This window comes from Pseudopipra pipra, chromosome 2, assembly GCF_036250125.1.
Source record: "Pseudopipra pipra isolate bDixPip1 chromosome 2, bDixPip1.hap1, whole genome shotgun sequence".
NCBI lineage: Eukaryota > Metazoa > Chordata > Aves > Passeriformes > Pipridae > Pseudopipra > Pseudopipra pipra.
The window spans coordinates 55,845,173-55,862,126 of NC_087550.1; the positions used below are offsets into that span (position 1 = coordinate 55,845,173).

The 16,954-nt window shown below is 38.9% G+C and overlaps 1 protein-coding gene across 1 annotated transcript in view; it reads right to left on the reverse strand.

Annotated features, from left to right (window-relative positions):
• The window catches only part of TDRD3 (tudor domain containing 3), a 94,461-nt gene that overhangs the window by 76,518 nt on the left and 989 nt on the right, over nt 1-16,954 (reverse strand). The gene's annotated exons all lie outside the window — the stretch shown is intronic.

Genomic DNA, 16,954 nt, shown 5'->3' on the forward strand with positions numbered 1-16,954 from the left:
CTCAAAGACACCTAAGTTTACCCTAAGTTTCATGGAAATCAGCTGCTGGGTAGAAGCAAGACATACAAATTAGCAGTTGCATTGTGGAAAAGGGAAACAGAACTTGGCTGCCATCCATCTTGAGCAGCAGCAATCAACTGGTCAATTGAAGCACTCACCTTGCTCCAAACAGCCATAACACAAGCTGGTGCTTGCCAAATGCAAGGGACGTGAGAGGAAGCCAAATGTGTTCTGGGGCAGGACAGACCACAAGAAGGACATGAAGGCATGATAGCACACAGGCACTGGAGAGCGCCAAGGGCACCGCAGCAGCCAGTCACAGGAGTCAAAGGGGAAAGTTTACAATAATTAGTTTAATTTTAAGATTCAAGGGCACAAGCTCAAAGATAACCACACTTTCAGATTTCCACAGCTCTGAAAAGCTTACTTTCAGTTTGGTTTTCAATTCATCAATCGAGCCAAGTAATCATATGATGCTATGACTCAAAACTGGACTATTTACCTTCTTTAACACAAGAGTTTTAAAGCTTGTGCTCTAATATTCTGAAGAAATAGTGAGACCAAGTCTGTGCCACAAAATTTAGGAAGCAATATTAAGCTAAAAGGCACATAGCAAAATACACATCTGCATCCTGCAGAAAAATACAATTCACAGTACATGATGGGGGCAGGCAAGCAGGAACCAGCAAAGATAAGACATCTCAAGCAATAACCACTTCTAGGCTGAGAAGTAGGAACTGATGACACCCTCCATCTGCCAAGCAGTAAAACAGGTAAAAATCTTCGCAGAGAGAGATGGTATGATAAAGCTGAACCTTTTTTTTCTGCATAGGAACATACCAACATCCAGTCACCAATTCTCACAGAAGCCTGTACAAGCCAAGTCCTACCTCTTGTAAGACCCTGAGATTAGCATGTTGGTTAAAGCATAGTGCTAGTAACACCAAGCTTGTGGCTTTGATCCCTATATGGGCCAACTCATTTAAGAGTTCGATTTGGTGATCCTTGTGGGTCCCTTTCAGCTCAGAATATTCTGTGATTCTAACTCAATTGCAAATGACTGTTGACACTCTTCTATCCAAAATCACAAGTACATGATGGGCTAAAAGGCATCACCCTAAGGCCACACTTGTAATTTTGAAACTTTCATTGAATCTACTATGCACTATATTCAGCTTAATAAGCTGTTAATTAACTTTCTTTTTTGAGGGGTAGGAGATTGAATAACACTACATCTGCATAACATCACATTTTCTCAGTCATTTGGTACTCTTCTCTATAATGACAGAGATGGAATATGTATCTCCCTTCATCTTACTCTTTCTCCTTGTCCTAATCTTCTTTTCATAAACTCTCCCTCCTGTCTGCCCTTCTCTACTTGACAGTAACAAAGCAGATTGAACATACCCGTACAGTGGTAAAGACTAAGGACATCCGGGGCTGCCTTAGCAAGACTGTAGCCAGCAAATCAAGGATGTCATTATTCCTCTCCTCGCAGTGCAAAAGCCACATCTAAAGTATCATGTCCAGCTTTGAGGGTCCCCATTACGAGAGAAGACCCACAAACTGAAGACAGGCCACTAAGATGTTTTGGTGACTGAAGCCCATGTTCATAAGAGGACATTTGGCTGTTTGGCTTGTCAATTTGGTTCGTCCCAAAGAAGAGCAGACCAAAGGAGGAAGCCATTCCCCTCTCCTTGCCCCACTATCTGAAGCCAATTCTGAGAGCTGTGGAGTGAAATGATAAGTACAATAAACACACGCTGAAAGACAGGAAATCTCAACTGGACATAAGGGAGAGAAAAATTTTCCCAGAGTGGATAAGCACTAGAGCAGGCCACCTGAGAGATATTCAAAGCTCAACTAGAGAAGGCCTTCAGCAAGGTGACCTAGCTTGAGTTAGCCCTGCTCTGAGCAAGGGCTGGGACTAGGATGGCCTCTTCAGAATTTGTCCAGGTAAACTCTTTAATATATTGAGTATCTCAAAACAAAGCAAAACCTGGTCTCTTTATAAGAATTAAATCCCAAAAATGCTTTCTCAAAGGAATATTCTGTGCCTTTTTTTCGCAGTAAGGATACTTAAAAGTTGGCTTATTGAGACTGGAATATGTAACATAATATTCTCACATATAAATAACAAAAGGCTCTATCTTTAATAAACCAAGTGTAAATTTGATCATTTTTAATCACCTTATTTAGTCTATCAACTGTATTCATGAAGGAGACTATTAATATTTCTCAATTCAAGCTGTAAAATCTTATTTTATTACCACACAGAAGCAGCACTGAACCATTAAACTACAAAATGAAACTTGGAAATGTTATTAATTGGTATTTTGTTATTAAAGCATGTCTTCTGTATCAGTGTCAAAGACCTGGACTACTTCTGCTTCGAGACACTTCATATTAATTTTGGAAAAAAGAAAAGTGTAACATGCCCAGTGTTTGCTGACTCAAAAAGCAAGATGCTAAGCAAATACCTTTAGTTTTCTTTTGAAACATTTAAAACAGAATTTTATCACCAACAGGAAGTCACCAAGAATAGCTGCTGTAGTGGGTACTGCTCTTAGAGAATTGATTCAAGTGCTCTAAGTAAAAAAACTAACTTTTCAAGACACCCAAAGCACATCCCTCCCTCCTACATATCAAAACTGACACAAACAAACAAAAAAAGAAGTTACAATCTACTCAGAAGACAAGGATGAAAGATGAGACTCACTACTGAAACAAAGAAGCATACGTTAAAACTGAAATGCCAGGCAGAAAATAATTTCTTTTACAGCTGTGGTCATCAATGCTTAAAATACACACACCCTTATTACTATTACTGTATAATTTTAACTCAGTACAGCAATTTTTTCTGCATACAGAGAAGTTATTTTCAACTCTGCAAAGGTGTCCTGTTTTTTTTTATTCTACTCTGTGCTAAAATAGCCATTTCTACAGACCTTTAAAACTAAATTTATAGCATATTTACAAAATATCACTCAAAATATGCAGCATGAAGGTATGCACGCTGCATACCTTTTACAATGCACGCATTGTAAAAGAACACACACAAAGACATGTTTACAACTAATATGGAAAGCTCTACAGCTACAGAGATCCATATATTCCTAAAACTAAAACAATACTACTGCATTTGTTAAATGGCTTCCAATGACTACATCCAAGATGCACTTAAACCTGCTGGTTTAATCCAGCAGGTAGCTAAACACCACACAGCCACTCACTCACTCCCTGTTCCCCCAGCAGGATGGAGGAGAGAACTGGGAAATGAAACGTAAAATTCAAACAAGTAAAAGTGAAAAAACAGGCCCTCTCTTGAGACGGTCTGTGCCAAGGATGCATGGAGCCTCTGGGCCAGTCTCAACAGGGCACTTTTGCCACTCAGTCCTAGTCAGGCTCACTTTAGCCTCTGATACAGGAATCAGCCTTTCACTCCACAAGTACAGATGCCTTCTGTCCCCTTATAGCCTGATGGCATTAGGGTACACTTTGCAGCAGTGTCCACTAGAGCCTTATACTTCCGTAGGTCTGATGTCCCAGGCCACTGGATCCACTCAGTCCAGTAAACCTGGTTGTCCCTTTCCTCCACCTGGCTGGAGGCAGAGCCACTCTAGTCCTGGTCATGGTATTCGCTACTCAATTCCCATAAGTACAGATCAGAAGTTCCTTCTTCAAGATCAAGAGTATGAGCCCTTCTACTCTGTCTGGCGAACTGCCAACTGAAGACTAGAGCTGCAATTTTCCTGGAAAACCTCCTTTCTGTGATAGTTTTTACTTGCAAATCATATACCCTTGCCTCTAGGATCATGGAATATTTTTCCATCTCACTTCCTCATGTCTTCTACATGGTCGTGCAGGTAAAAGCACAAGGTGCCCTGTAGTGTGAACCCACTATATCCTCTCTCTTGACCAGAAGAGTGCTTACTCTTAACAGCAGAAATACTGGTCTAGTCAAGTGGGGAGTAGGATCTACCCTCTGCGTTGCTGTTACCAGGTTCTCCATAGCTGAGGCAATGGAGGAAGATAGACTTTCTTTGTACTGCTAGAACTGACCAGCTAATTCATTCACCTCTTGTCCTTTTCCATCTTCCCAGGTCCTTACTGCCAATGACTTGGCATAAGGTGATGGTGCACTTCCACCATATCAGTTGCACACACCTGACTTCGTCTGAATCTTTAGATAATTGCTTGTTGTCCAGATCATCATAAATCATCTCATTCCCTCAGGTACTGGATACCTCTCTCTGGCTGACATATAGTAGCTTCTTTGAAAGGATACCTTTCCTTCACTCCCGACAGGAATCCCCTCCAGACACTGAGGACTTATTCCCTTTTCCAACTGCTTTGTCAATGCCCCCTTCCCTAGGAAGGAATCACAGCTGCATGACTTCCCTACCTTCTAATTTCAGGCTACTGGCTCCATTATCCCAGTATCAGAGCAGCCAGATGACCATGTGCTCACCTGTGTGACAACTGAAATCCTTTCACATAACTCACAGCTCACTTGGGAACAGGGATAAGGAGGTTACTGCCTCATTTATGAATTCTTCCTCTTACTCCTCCCCAAACTGCAGCTGAGTCTATTCTTCCTCCTCCTGTTGTTGTGATGGTCCTGCTTTGGAGCAGTCTGCCTTGTCCACTTCTTCCTCTTGCTCCCTCTTAAGAAGAAACTCCTTCATCTGATACTAAATGAGCTGACTTCCACTCTTAATATTTTGTCTTGTGTACAGGGATGACTGAAAGCAGCACAGGCTGGTTCTTTGGTTCAGCCGCAGTGCCTGTTGTAGGGGTTGGAGTAGCCATAGTGCCTGTCATTTTGTCATCAGATTCAGAGACCTTCTCTTCCCCTTGAGGGCACTGAGTAGTGTTGAACAGGATTTGACAGGCATAGGCCAGGGCCTAGCCCTGCACTGCAGTGATTTGTGTCTCTGGAGTTGCCATGGTGGCAGCATACTTTTTCCAAATATTTTATCAGTTTTTCAGAATTCTGCATTTGTCCAGGGGTCAAACTGCAGAATTTGGAGGTGACCACTGTCCTAGGTGCTTGCCTGTACTATCCCATACACCCTAATACACATAACTACCCAGCCTTGGGGCAAATCTCTGGGTGGTATTCTTAAATAGTTGTTTAACCCTGAACAAGACCTGAAACGCACTCAGGAGACACAGCAACAGGAACATGATGGTTTGACCATGCTGAGGATATTAAAAATTCTCAAGAGCTACTGTAATTTGCCTGGAAGAGAAGGGGAAGATGAAGGAAGGTATCTCCCCCTTAGCCAAGGCTGTCTGAGGAGAAAAGGTACGCAGTGCAATTATTCCTGGTTCCCGTAGATGGCTCCGGAAGCTCGGAGATGGTGGCAGTGCTGAGCACACACACCAGATCTATCTCACAACCACAATTTTACCATAAAGCAGTGCTATACAGTACAACAAAACGCTAACCTTAACGCAGCCTCCAGAGGTGGTAACAGCACAACATGGAACATATACAGCAAGTATAGTTACTCACACATATACACATATACAGTCATACATATTAAGCAAGTATTGCTGTTATGTAACACAACACTGCAACAACTCCAAAACCAAACAAATCAACACTATAAACTAAAAGAGGGTAGATTAAGATGAAATATTACAAAGAATTTTTTACTATGAAAGTGGTGAGGCACTGGAACTGACTGCCCAAAGAAGCTGTGGATGTTTCATCCCTGGAATTGTCAAGGCCAGGCTGGATGCAGCTTTGAGGAACCCAGTCTAATGGAATGTGTCCCTGCCCATGGCAGGAGGGTTGGAGCTAGATGATTACTAAGGTCCCTTCCAATCCAAACTATTCTATGGCTCTACAACTATGACAGATTTGACAAATTTATTTTAATGTGCTCCAGTCGGAGCTGTCACTATCTCAAACTTCTATGCTCCATGTTGGCTGCCAGAAAGGACTGTCATGGTTTAACCCAGTAGGTAGCTAAACACCACACAGCCACTCACTCACTCTTCCCATCTGCAGTGGGATGTGAGATTGAACAGGGAAGAAAAAAAGTAAGATTAGTGGGTTGACATAAAGACAGTTTAACAGACACAAAAGGAACAGAAAATAATAATAATTATAATCCTAATGAATTAGAATATACATAACAAGTGATGCACAGTGCAACTGCTCACCACTTGCAGACCAAGGCCCAGCCAGTTCCCAAGCAGCAGCCCTTGGTCTGCTTTTCCCCTATACTTATGGGAGGATGATGCCCTGTGGTTTGGAATATCCCTTGGGACAACTGGGGTCAGCTGTCCCAGCTATGTCCCATTCCAACTCCTCATGACCCCCAGCATCCTCGCTGGTAGGGCTGGGTTAGAAGTTGAGAAGTCCTTGACAGTATAAACAATGCTTGGCAACAACTAAAACACCAGAGCATTCCTTTTCGTACTTAAATGTTCTTTGAAATAACAGGTAAAAATCAGGTGTTGAAATAGCTCACTGTTAGGATTTATTCTCATATTTTTTGGTTTAATTAACAGTTTCAATTTAGTATTTTGGCACTGCAGGCTGAGGAAGAGAAAGAATTTAAATTAAGGGCTCTAACACTCGAGAGATTCATCTAACCTCCCAGCCAGACAATGTGCAGCAGGAGAACAACATACTGTCTTTATTCTCCCTGCTTTTTTTGAACGATCCTCTAACTCAAGCTTTCACTTCCTTTCCTTCCCAAGTCTTTCACAGAAACGTTTGACCTGACAGAAAATTACTTTTTTCTGTTCAGTCAATAAGTCAGGGGAGGAAGTCAGTTATTACCGCTAGTAGAAGATAAAAATTATGTTATTAATTTAAGAATCAAACAACAGTGGAACACAGTAATTATTTTGAACAGAGAAAAAGTACTGGAAAACACTTAAAAGTGGAATTATTCAGTTATAAAACACTAAGTTCATCTCCAGTGCAATAGCATGAACAAAATATGATCACAGCTAAAACGTAACAGCAATTACTCTTCTAGACTAAATTAAGCTTTTTTCATTTCTTCATGTTATTATCATATGGTGACATGGTTCAGTTGGGAACTAAAATATAAATTAGGAAAACAGAAGATAGAGTACTGAAGTGATCAGAAAGATATTCTATTCCCTTTTCTTTCCCATTCCCAAATCTAGAGAAACTTACACACTAGTAAACCCTTAACAGCGTCCTCCAAGGAAATCTTTTCCATCTCAAAACCACAGAACAGAGAATCTTTTTGCCTAAGCATCCAAGGTCATAATGAGCATCAATTTAGTGTTTCTGCAATAGTTATGATCAAGACTGAAAACTTAGTGGATTAACAAAACTCAACACCTCAAGCCTAAAAACAAGTTCAAGTTCCTGTTTCCTCATCTGTTTATTCCACAGCGACTCTCTCCATTCTAGACAATTCTTCGAAATAAAATTCTGAAATGTACACAAGAAATATTTCCGACCAATTTCACAGTGAGAGATTTCATCAGCCATTAAGAAAAAAATTAATTACCAAAAATTGTTAGTTATTATTTAATGACACAAAAATTGATTGAAAGCATTATATGCAACATATTCAAGGATGATTTAATTATTAAGCAAACCCAAACCTGTTTAGTTTAAAATATTAGTATAAACAATGATGCATCCACTTCCTTCACTTCCTTAGATTTTCACAGTTTCGAAAAACCAAATCTGATATTATTTTGCATCAAAAAGTACAGATAGCACTCAAGTGAAAAGCTGCAGTGGTATTTGGCAAGTACTTCCTAAAAGGCAGAACTCTGAGCTGTTTCTTACACTAGCTGAACTGCCATTCTCAAATCTATCAATATCTACATGTGTGCTACACTGATGTCTATCTGTGTATTATACCCTACATTTGAATTTAAAACCACAACTTTGAATAAGTTTTTAAAACCAAGAATCATGACTATGCTCATTATACATTCTGTTTTCAATGAAAAGCAGCTTGATGAATCATATTTTTACATAAGGATTCTCAGCATTCCTTAGCAGCTCATTACTTCAACACTAAGTATGCCTCATTCAGAAATCACTACTCTGCACAATCAGAACCAGATCCTTGAAAATCACCCACCTTCTCTTCAGCTCCTTCACTGATGTTGTCCCCCCTCACACTCTCCTCCAAATAATGGAAAATTTCACACTTGCCAGTACTTTCAACTGTAAATAAGAAGGTGTTTCAAGAAGTTGAAAAGTGTAATGCTTCATTAATATTACAATTCAAAAAAGTCATTTAGAATTCACCTCTACTTTGTATTTACAACTGTTTTAGACGCAGGATCACAGCTACAGAAGTAAAAAAAGTCTGTACTTGGAAGCTGCAAGCAAACTTCACTGCCCTGATGCCTTCTAAAGTCTCCCACACTCCCAGTGTACAGTGACCCTAACAGTAATTATGGCAACATCAACCAAAAGAAGTAAGTGTAAAAGTAATTTCACACACGGTAATTTCTATTTGTATCATTCTAACACACAATACCACAGAACAAGATGATCTAACTATTTAAAAAATGTATTTTACCCATTCAGTATACTGCCACCAACATCAGAGCTAAGTGATTTCGTATCCTCATTAAATAGGAGATCAATATTATTAATACCCTTGGTAAGGGTAGTGGATAGCATACAGTTTTAACCCATGCTTTAATGCTGTATTTAAACATCAAGATCATAACATATTGTATTTTACAACATTAGAAGAATATAACAGACTGAAACTTCAGCAGATTGAAAAAAAACAAGTTAACATGAGTCTCTAACAACTCCCTAACAGAAGAGATTTAGTGATAGCATACACACACTGTTATCTAGCAGTAAAAGCTGCGATGTAAAAATGTCAAACTTTTCCAGGTAACACACAGAGATGTGCCCAAGATAACCTCACTAACTCTGAACTTTGATAAGATAAGCTTCCAGCATGCAGCACAGCTGTAATACAGCAGATGGTAGAAACAGCCCCTGCAGTCAGAAATTGCTGGACAAGAGATCTTGCATGCTTTGCTCCTTGAGAAGATCTGCTACTCCATGATTCATAACAGGCCCACAGTCCACAGCAATTTGACATACAAAAGTCACAACAATGAGAAGGGTTTCCTTTGTTCAACTAACAAAATTCAGTTTGTTTTTTTTTTCTCAGATACAAGCTGTGAACACTGTTTCTCACTCACATTTTCCTGAGAAAATGCTGGCAGCCACCCTAAAGTGTTAAACTGAACACAAATATTCTAAGTCTGGGGCTGTGCCAAAGGCACAGCTGCCATACCACTGAGAGTATCTTGAAGCTGTCTGAACACACACGGCTTTTTCTCCTCTGGCTTTCTTCAACAGCTCTTTTTCAGATATGACACAGCACTATAACTCCTAGACATTCCTGGAGCACTATGAGACAAACAACACAAAAGAAAAAGCCAGCCTTGACCACAGTCCCCAGAGAGCATTTCCTGACAAAGAAGTGAATTCAGCGCTCTGTTCTCCAATTCACAGTAAGTCTTTGCTTGCTGTCAGTTAATGCCATCACTCCCATTTTCAAAACCTATGCTACATTTCCCAAAGTGAAGGACTCAAAATGATATCAACACAAGAATGCCCGTTGTGCTTCAATTACTTACCAATGTTACAAAGATTACTTAAACCAGTAACTTTCTTCTTCTTCAAATGTGCAAAGAAGCTCTACGCTTGTACATCAGTCCTAGAGCTGTCCAGTCTTCCTAAATTCTGACACCTCATGACTATGCATTACATTAAGTACATAAAAAGTGATTAGAAACATTCGCATACCACTCATCTTCCAGAAAGTCTTTCCTTTTGCCTGTCAGCTCTGCTAGAATTACTCTTACTGGAATTAAATATGCTCCTTTTGCTCTAAAGAAGTAGAAAATGCACTGTTCCTGAAAATATGAACAATACACGCAGCTTGGAGAATCAGTCTTAAATTTATGTTAATTATATTGTTATTACAATCACAAAATAAGCAAACTCTAAAAAAATAACCAGTATATAGGATATTTAATATCCAGCATTTCTAAGTGTAACTATAGCCAAGTAAAACTTCAGGACAGCTTCATACTTCTACATACTCCTACATGTATTATTTACATGAAACCGTATTTTATTCAGCAGTAAGACATGAAATATGCACATAGAGAAACCTACTGAATATCACTCTGTTATCAGTATGAATGATAACAGTACCTCATTCCAAAATCACCAGTTACCCTCCCATCAGCTTGTTGCTCAAGGACTCAGGGTCTGGGGAGTGTGAGCACACAGAAATTGTAGAGAGAAAAAACCATCTGTCTCAAGAGTCTCATGACATCGTTTCAGAATGCAAAATCTTTGCGAAGGGCTTTCTCCTGAGAGCTGGTTCATCTATATGCAACATCTACTCAAAATGCCTCAAATTTCCACTTTCTAGAAGGCATAGGCTTTCTGACTAGTAATTTAAATTACCAGGAACACACAAGTTTAAAATAACCTACTTTTTCTCAAATTGTAAGAGATACTGACCACCGAAAAATACAGACTTCTTAAATACATTGCTGCTTTTATTAATTCACTCTTCCATTGGGAAGTTCATTTGGGTTTACTGGAAAAGGCAAATAATAATCAAGCATGCTGCTATTCTATCCTGCCCTCAAATCCCAACCAAAATCACATTTTACAAGCCTTGCTTACGCTACACTGAGAAACAAAATTTCTGTGAGGGAAGAGGTAAATCAGCCCAAAACAGTTAATCATAATTACGTAATAAGCTCTACTCAATCATCTTGTTTAAGTGTTGATATCAATTATTTTAACAACAGACAAACTGTAGAAAATACTGTGAAACTCAGCAGACATCAAAGATAATGTGCCCTGTTCAATACTAGTTCGTCAAAGAGCAGTGACACAAAGAGATGGAAGGAAACTACTATGTCACTGAGTCAAACCCATTAAGTGACACTTGTCCTAATAAAGTATTTGCATCCCAAAAGGACAGCAAAACCTAAGAATTACATGGCTAAGTAAATAAGTTCTGAAACAAGACTCAATCACATTCAAAATTCCAAGGATTCCAAAAAGGAGACTAGCTATGGAAAACCTACACACTCCCACAGAAATCATTGATCGGAAAGAATCAGACACACTATACCAAGAAAAGTAAGGCCACTGAAAAGGTGGGTGTTAAAAAAGGTCTGTAACAATGTAAAGGACTTTCAACTTTTGATGTGTTGCAAGTAGAGAAAGCTTTTTTCCTCTCTTTTCTTTTATTCAGTAAAGGTTTCACAGTAGCAACAACTTCACTCTAAACTGCAACAATTCTATAAATCAAGGACAGCTTACACTACTGCCTCAGCTTCCTAGCAGAGAAACCAGCAAGTGAAGTCTGTGTTCCCAAAGATGATGCATAAATCGATTTGAGATCTCACATAAGATGCTGGAAGGAGAGTCTCACCCTGCAACTAATGAAAACTGGGAGGGTGAGCTGCAGTAAGGCAGTGCAAATCACAGCTGAGACCGAGCTCATTGGAGACTGTCACACTTGGTTTGTCTTTTCCCTCTGTCCTGTTTTCAACAGTCCGGTTCATTTCTCTCCAAATTCTCACTCCCTCTTCCCTCATCTCCACGCAAGGGTGAAAATCCTTTCTTCAGCAGAACAACAGTGTGAAGACACTTACCTAACAACATAAAAATAAGAACATAAATGGTGCTTTTACTTATGCAGTCTAGGTCTACGCAACACAGTTCCCTTTTTTCAAGGGTGACCAGAAGCAGATTATTCAGGTAAAGAATGTAAAACATCACAAATATCTAGAAGTAAGTGTTTGGAATAATTCCTAGCCTTCAGCCATTTTACAGTTGATAGTCCAGCTCCACTGTAGAGTTCAGTATTCAGTGTAGCTATCCCTGTCTGACTTCACCTAATTACAATTTTAACCCACTTCTATTTTTTCTGCTCCACAATATCATGGGGCAATTAAGTTCCACAATTTAATTACACATTGCTTGACAAGCTACTTTAATTTTCATTGGGTAGCAAGTTTAATTTGCTATGTAGCCTAATTTTTGTCCCAAGAAGAACAGCTACTGTTGCTTTCTATTCATCATTTCTGTGTGATCTACAGATTCTATAGACCTCTATCACCTCTCCCCTTACTGTTCTCTTTTTCACACTAAATATCTTCATCTTCCCAGCACAGAGATCTTCCACACCTCTTATCCACTTTTTCACTGTCTATGAAACCTTTGCTGTGCTGGGGTGATTACATTAATGCACACTGTTAATGATTTGGACACACCACTGATACACATAATCACCTAACAATTATTTAATTCTTTGTGAACAATTCCCAACAGCTGTCTGACCACTGCCCTTCTCTGAGTAAGTAACATGAGCAAATTTAGAGCTCAACACTGTGGATAGGTCTGCATTATTTTCCCCTGCATGAGCATCATTTGGCATTCACCAGAACTGAATTACATTTGTATGTGAAAGCACTGGACACAGTGCTGTCTTTGTAAGAGTTTGCTGAAACTACCCAATCAGTTCAGATTTTACCAATCCCCATAGATCAACAAACTGCTATGGTGTCACAACACTGTCATTCCTTAAGAATTTTTTTTTAATATAGTGAACCCCTAAATCCCAGCAGAAATCTACCACTAACATTGTTACAAAATGAAGCAATCATTTATCTATCTAGTTTCTCATCTTTAACCAACGGTAGTAATCCATAGGATAACCATTTAACCCTGGCAAATCAGCTCTGGTTGAGGTCCCCGGTCAACAATTTTACCCACTTTTAAACCAGTCTGCTACTAACTTTGGTTAAGTGCTTTCCAATTCTAGAGTTGCAGCGTTCAGTGAGTAATAATCATGCAAGATTTGGTGAGTAAAAGTTCTACTTTCATTATATGTACTGCCTGCAAATTATATGAACTTCACTAAGCTCACCCCCTTCAGCTTTCTCTTTGCAAAGTGAGGTGTTTCAAACATGTCAGTCCCCTACGTCCTTCCATCTCCTTATTTCAGCTATCCTTCTTTGCATCTTTTCAATTACAATTAATTACAGCCCTCAATTTGTTTCTTGTAAAAGTTGTGACAATTCCATCTAGTAACAGCTATTTTTCAAACACGTAGCATCTTCTTTGAAAAGAAGAAAAAAGAAGTAGGATCTGTATTAGTTTCTTGGAGTTGTTTCCCTTAACAGAATGTAAAATGCTGGGCCTTTTCTGCTCCTCCAAAGTGAAAATGACAAATAATTCAGTTTCTTACTACCCATTATTTGTGATCAAGGAGGAATGCAAACAGATCAGACCAGCCAGTAAGGGATACACTTGAACAAACAAAAAATGCAATGATGTGGCATTTTGTTTTGTGCTGGCACTTTGAGATTTCATGGTACCAACCAAACTTCACAAAATAATGTGCATCACAAAAAAAGTGTCAAGAATCTCAAACCCACCATGTTACGCCTACGTCTAAGGAAAATCTCGTATCCTGCCTTGCAGGGACCAATTTCAGCTGAGATTTCCAAAGTCATTTCAACAGAACATGAGGGAAAAGCAGATCCATCTTGCAGGATCCTAGAACTGACTACTTTGCCAAATGCCTGCTGTACACTTAGGAAGAGGTGTTAGATTCACCCCTGTGAGCAATTCCCTGTGTTTCCAGGCATACACCTACTTTTGCTTTAAAGCTTGGATCATACCAGATGATTACTCCTACGGGAGAACATATTTGAACAGACCAATCTTAAATCTAATGTTACCCAGTATACAGCACATTACTTGCTGAAATATCAAAAACTCAGTTTGCCGTACATCAACTATGTATTTTTCACTTACAAAGTGCAGAAAACCACACTGACGTTGATAGAAGGGTTTTCTTGTGGATTATTAAGCAGTATTCTATTGTTTCCAAACAACCAGTACAATTCCATTTCGTCTTCATCTCTGGGAATAACTTTTCATAGTCACAATGTTGTTTACATAATCTTCAAAATATGGAAAGTTTTACAAGACTATATATTTTTGCCACAGTTACTAATTTTTATGGCACCATACACTGCAATAAAAAAAATCTGTAATGCTTGACAAGGAACTTGCATGTACATTTAGCTGTACTAAGAAATTCTTTAGTTACACAGTATGCATGTCTTGCTTTCCCACAGAGATCAATCACCAGATCCGAGATCCGTGGAACCACAGGCTAAACCTGCTGTAGGACATGGCATATTGTTTATTTTTGACAATACACTGTCATTTCTATGTAATAAATTCCCAAGTTCTGCAAAGATCTGGGAACAACAAAGAGGTCTTGGCTTGTCATGTTCTTTTGTGAAATGCCACCCAGGAGACATCCAAAAAAAAGCTAACAAAAAACTCTGTTGCAAGCCAGCAAGAAGTGCTTTTCAACTCATTGTTTACATAAGAGGATGTATTCTGCAGTCTTTCTGAACGTCATTTCTAGCAATAAAACTTCATTCACTAACTTATGTTCCATTAAGGTCTATATTTTAATGGGATCACTGGAAAATTCATTCCAGAATTCATGAATGTAACTGTAACAATACAAAAAAGTAATTCTGCCCCTTAGCCTTCCTCCTCATAAGTGTTTGATAATTAAATCAAAAGTTAATACAGAACTTCTGTTCCAGGAGCGAATATCTTTTCCATTGACATGTAATACAAACACATCTTACCTCTCCCCTAAAGTTGGAGTCAATATCTCATTCCAAGGTACAGTGTAGTAGTGCATAACGAAAAGAACTAGCATCAAAAAATGCACATTTTTAAAGAGAGCTGCAAGGTCACATCTTCAGAAAAACTACAGTTCTGCATACAAACTACAGGGGTCTTTTACAGAATTTCAAAAAACATCACAAAAAAAAAAAAGGCTCTCAGCTTTAGCTACCACTATTACATTTACTAGATAGGGTTACTTCACCTTTCAGAAGCTGACAAAAATGTAATTGATACACTGAAGTCAAACATTATAAAATTGTTTGTAAATTTGTAACAGGTGACTCTTACAATACCTAGCTGGGGGGGAAAAGTAAATATATAGTTACTATTCTATAGTAACTACACGATGTTACTGGTTTACTTGAAAAACACCTTTATTTTTACTTCAGAATCATAAAATATAAACACTATTTGCAGAAATTGATATAAACAAGTGTCTACATTAACTCTTCTTACCTTAAAAGATTTAAGAAAGTAAAGTAAAATCCATCAGTACAGGCAATATCTTACAAGCTACCAGATTTGCAACTAAGCAAGAACGGTTTATTCACCTGAAGTGCCATGCAGGGCTTCTGTAGCTTAAGTGGAATATAAATAATAATAATAAATAATATTAATAATATATAAACTCAGTTTTGGTTTTGTACTAGAAAACATATCATCCTGACATCAGGTGACAGCACCAGTAACAACCAATTTGGTACAAAACACGATTTAACCACCAGTGTAGTCAAGCATAGTCAGAAACACACTACATTAAATATCACCAAAGGCTTACTCATACAGGTGTTAAATAACTTTAAGATCTAATAATACGAGAAAAGTCATAAACATAAGAGGAACAGCAAAACAGTTGGAAGCACGGATGTCTAGGTTGCTATATTTTTAAAGAGCACAAACATTTAACTAAACTAGATTTTTGAATCATTATTTATTTTCACTCCACCTCACATTCCTCAAAAGTACACGCATTAATTCACCCCTCTTGCATACTACCCTTCCCAGCGCAAGAAGGTCAAGGCATAATTCCAGTGGGCCTGATAATCAGCCCATTACTCACCCGATCACCATGCAGCCTCTGGCTCACACTGCAGTACTCCAAGAATAACAAGTCTTTATGGCCATTCAGGAGTATAAGCCCCCAAGGAGGGAGGGCAAACACTGCAGAGTAACAGATTGTTTCAGAGGCACCTCGTATTTGTACTGCCAAAACCTCAAAACCCTTTACCAATGGCACTCGTTCAACTGAAAAGACAGTAAAACAACTAAGAGCTGAAAACTGTGCGATAAAATTTTGAAGAGGCAATAGAAAGAAAACTATGAAAATAAAAACCACTTCTATGGAAAACTTCTGCCTTTTCAGGGAGGAGTAAGTACAGAAGAGGAGAGGGGTTAGCTTCAAGTTAACAGTCAAAAATTCCCATTAAATAAGATAATGTTGTGAAAAGTAGCAGAAATAACTGATTCTTGCAATTCAGTGATAGCCAGGAATCCCAGGATTGTGCACTCTGGAATCACTTACAACAGTGTTTTTGAAAGTTGATACACTTATCCAAGAAGCAGACTTAAAGATATTGTCAGTATTATCACAAAGTAGCACTGCAACAGTTGGGATAAAAAACACAGCCACACCAGCTCGCTAAAGGAGGTGATTATCCCACTGTATTCAGCATTGATGTGGCCTTATCTGGAGTAATGTGTACACCACTGGAAAACTATGTGAAAGTCCTTGAATATGTCCAGAGGAGGGCAACAAAGCTGCTGCCAAGTGCTTTGAGGAGCAGCTGAAGACTTTGGGTTTGTCTAGTTTGGAGAAAAGGAGGCTGAGGTGTGACCTCATTGCTCTCTACAGCTTCCTGAGGAGAGGCAGTGGAGAGGCAGGTGCTGATCTCCTCTTCCTAATATTCAGTAATAGGACAGACAGGGATGGTTCAAAGTTGTTGTCAAGAAGGTTCAAACTGGACATTAGGAAGCATTTCTTTAACAAGAGCGTGATCAAACACTGGAACAGATTTCTTAGAGAGATGGTCGGTGCCCCGAGCCTTTTAAGTGTTTAAGAGGTATTTGGACAATGCCCTTAATAACATAAAGATTTAGTCAGTCCTAAAGTGGTCAAGCAATTGGACTAAATGATTGCTGTAGATCCCTTCCACATGAACTATCCTTCTTTTATTCTAAATCACATAACATCTGCTCTAATTT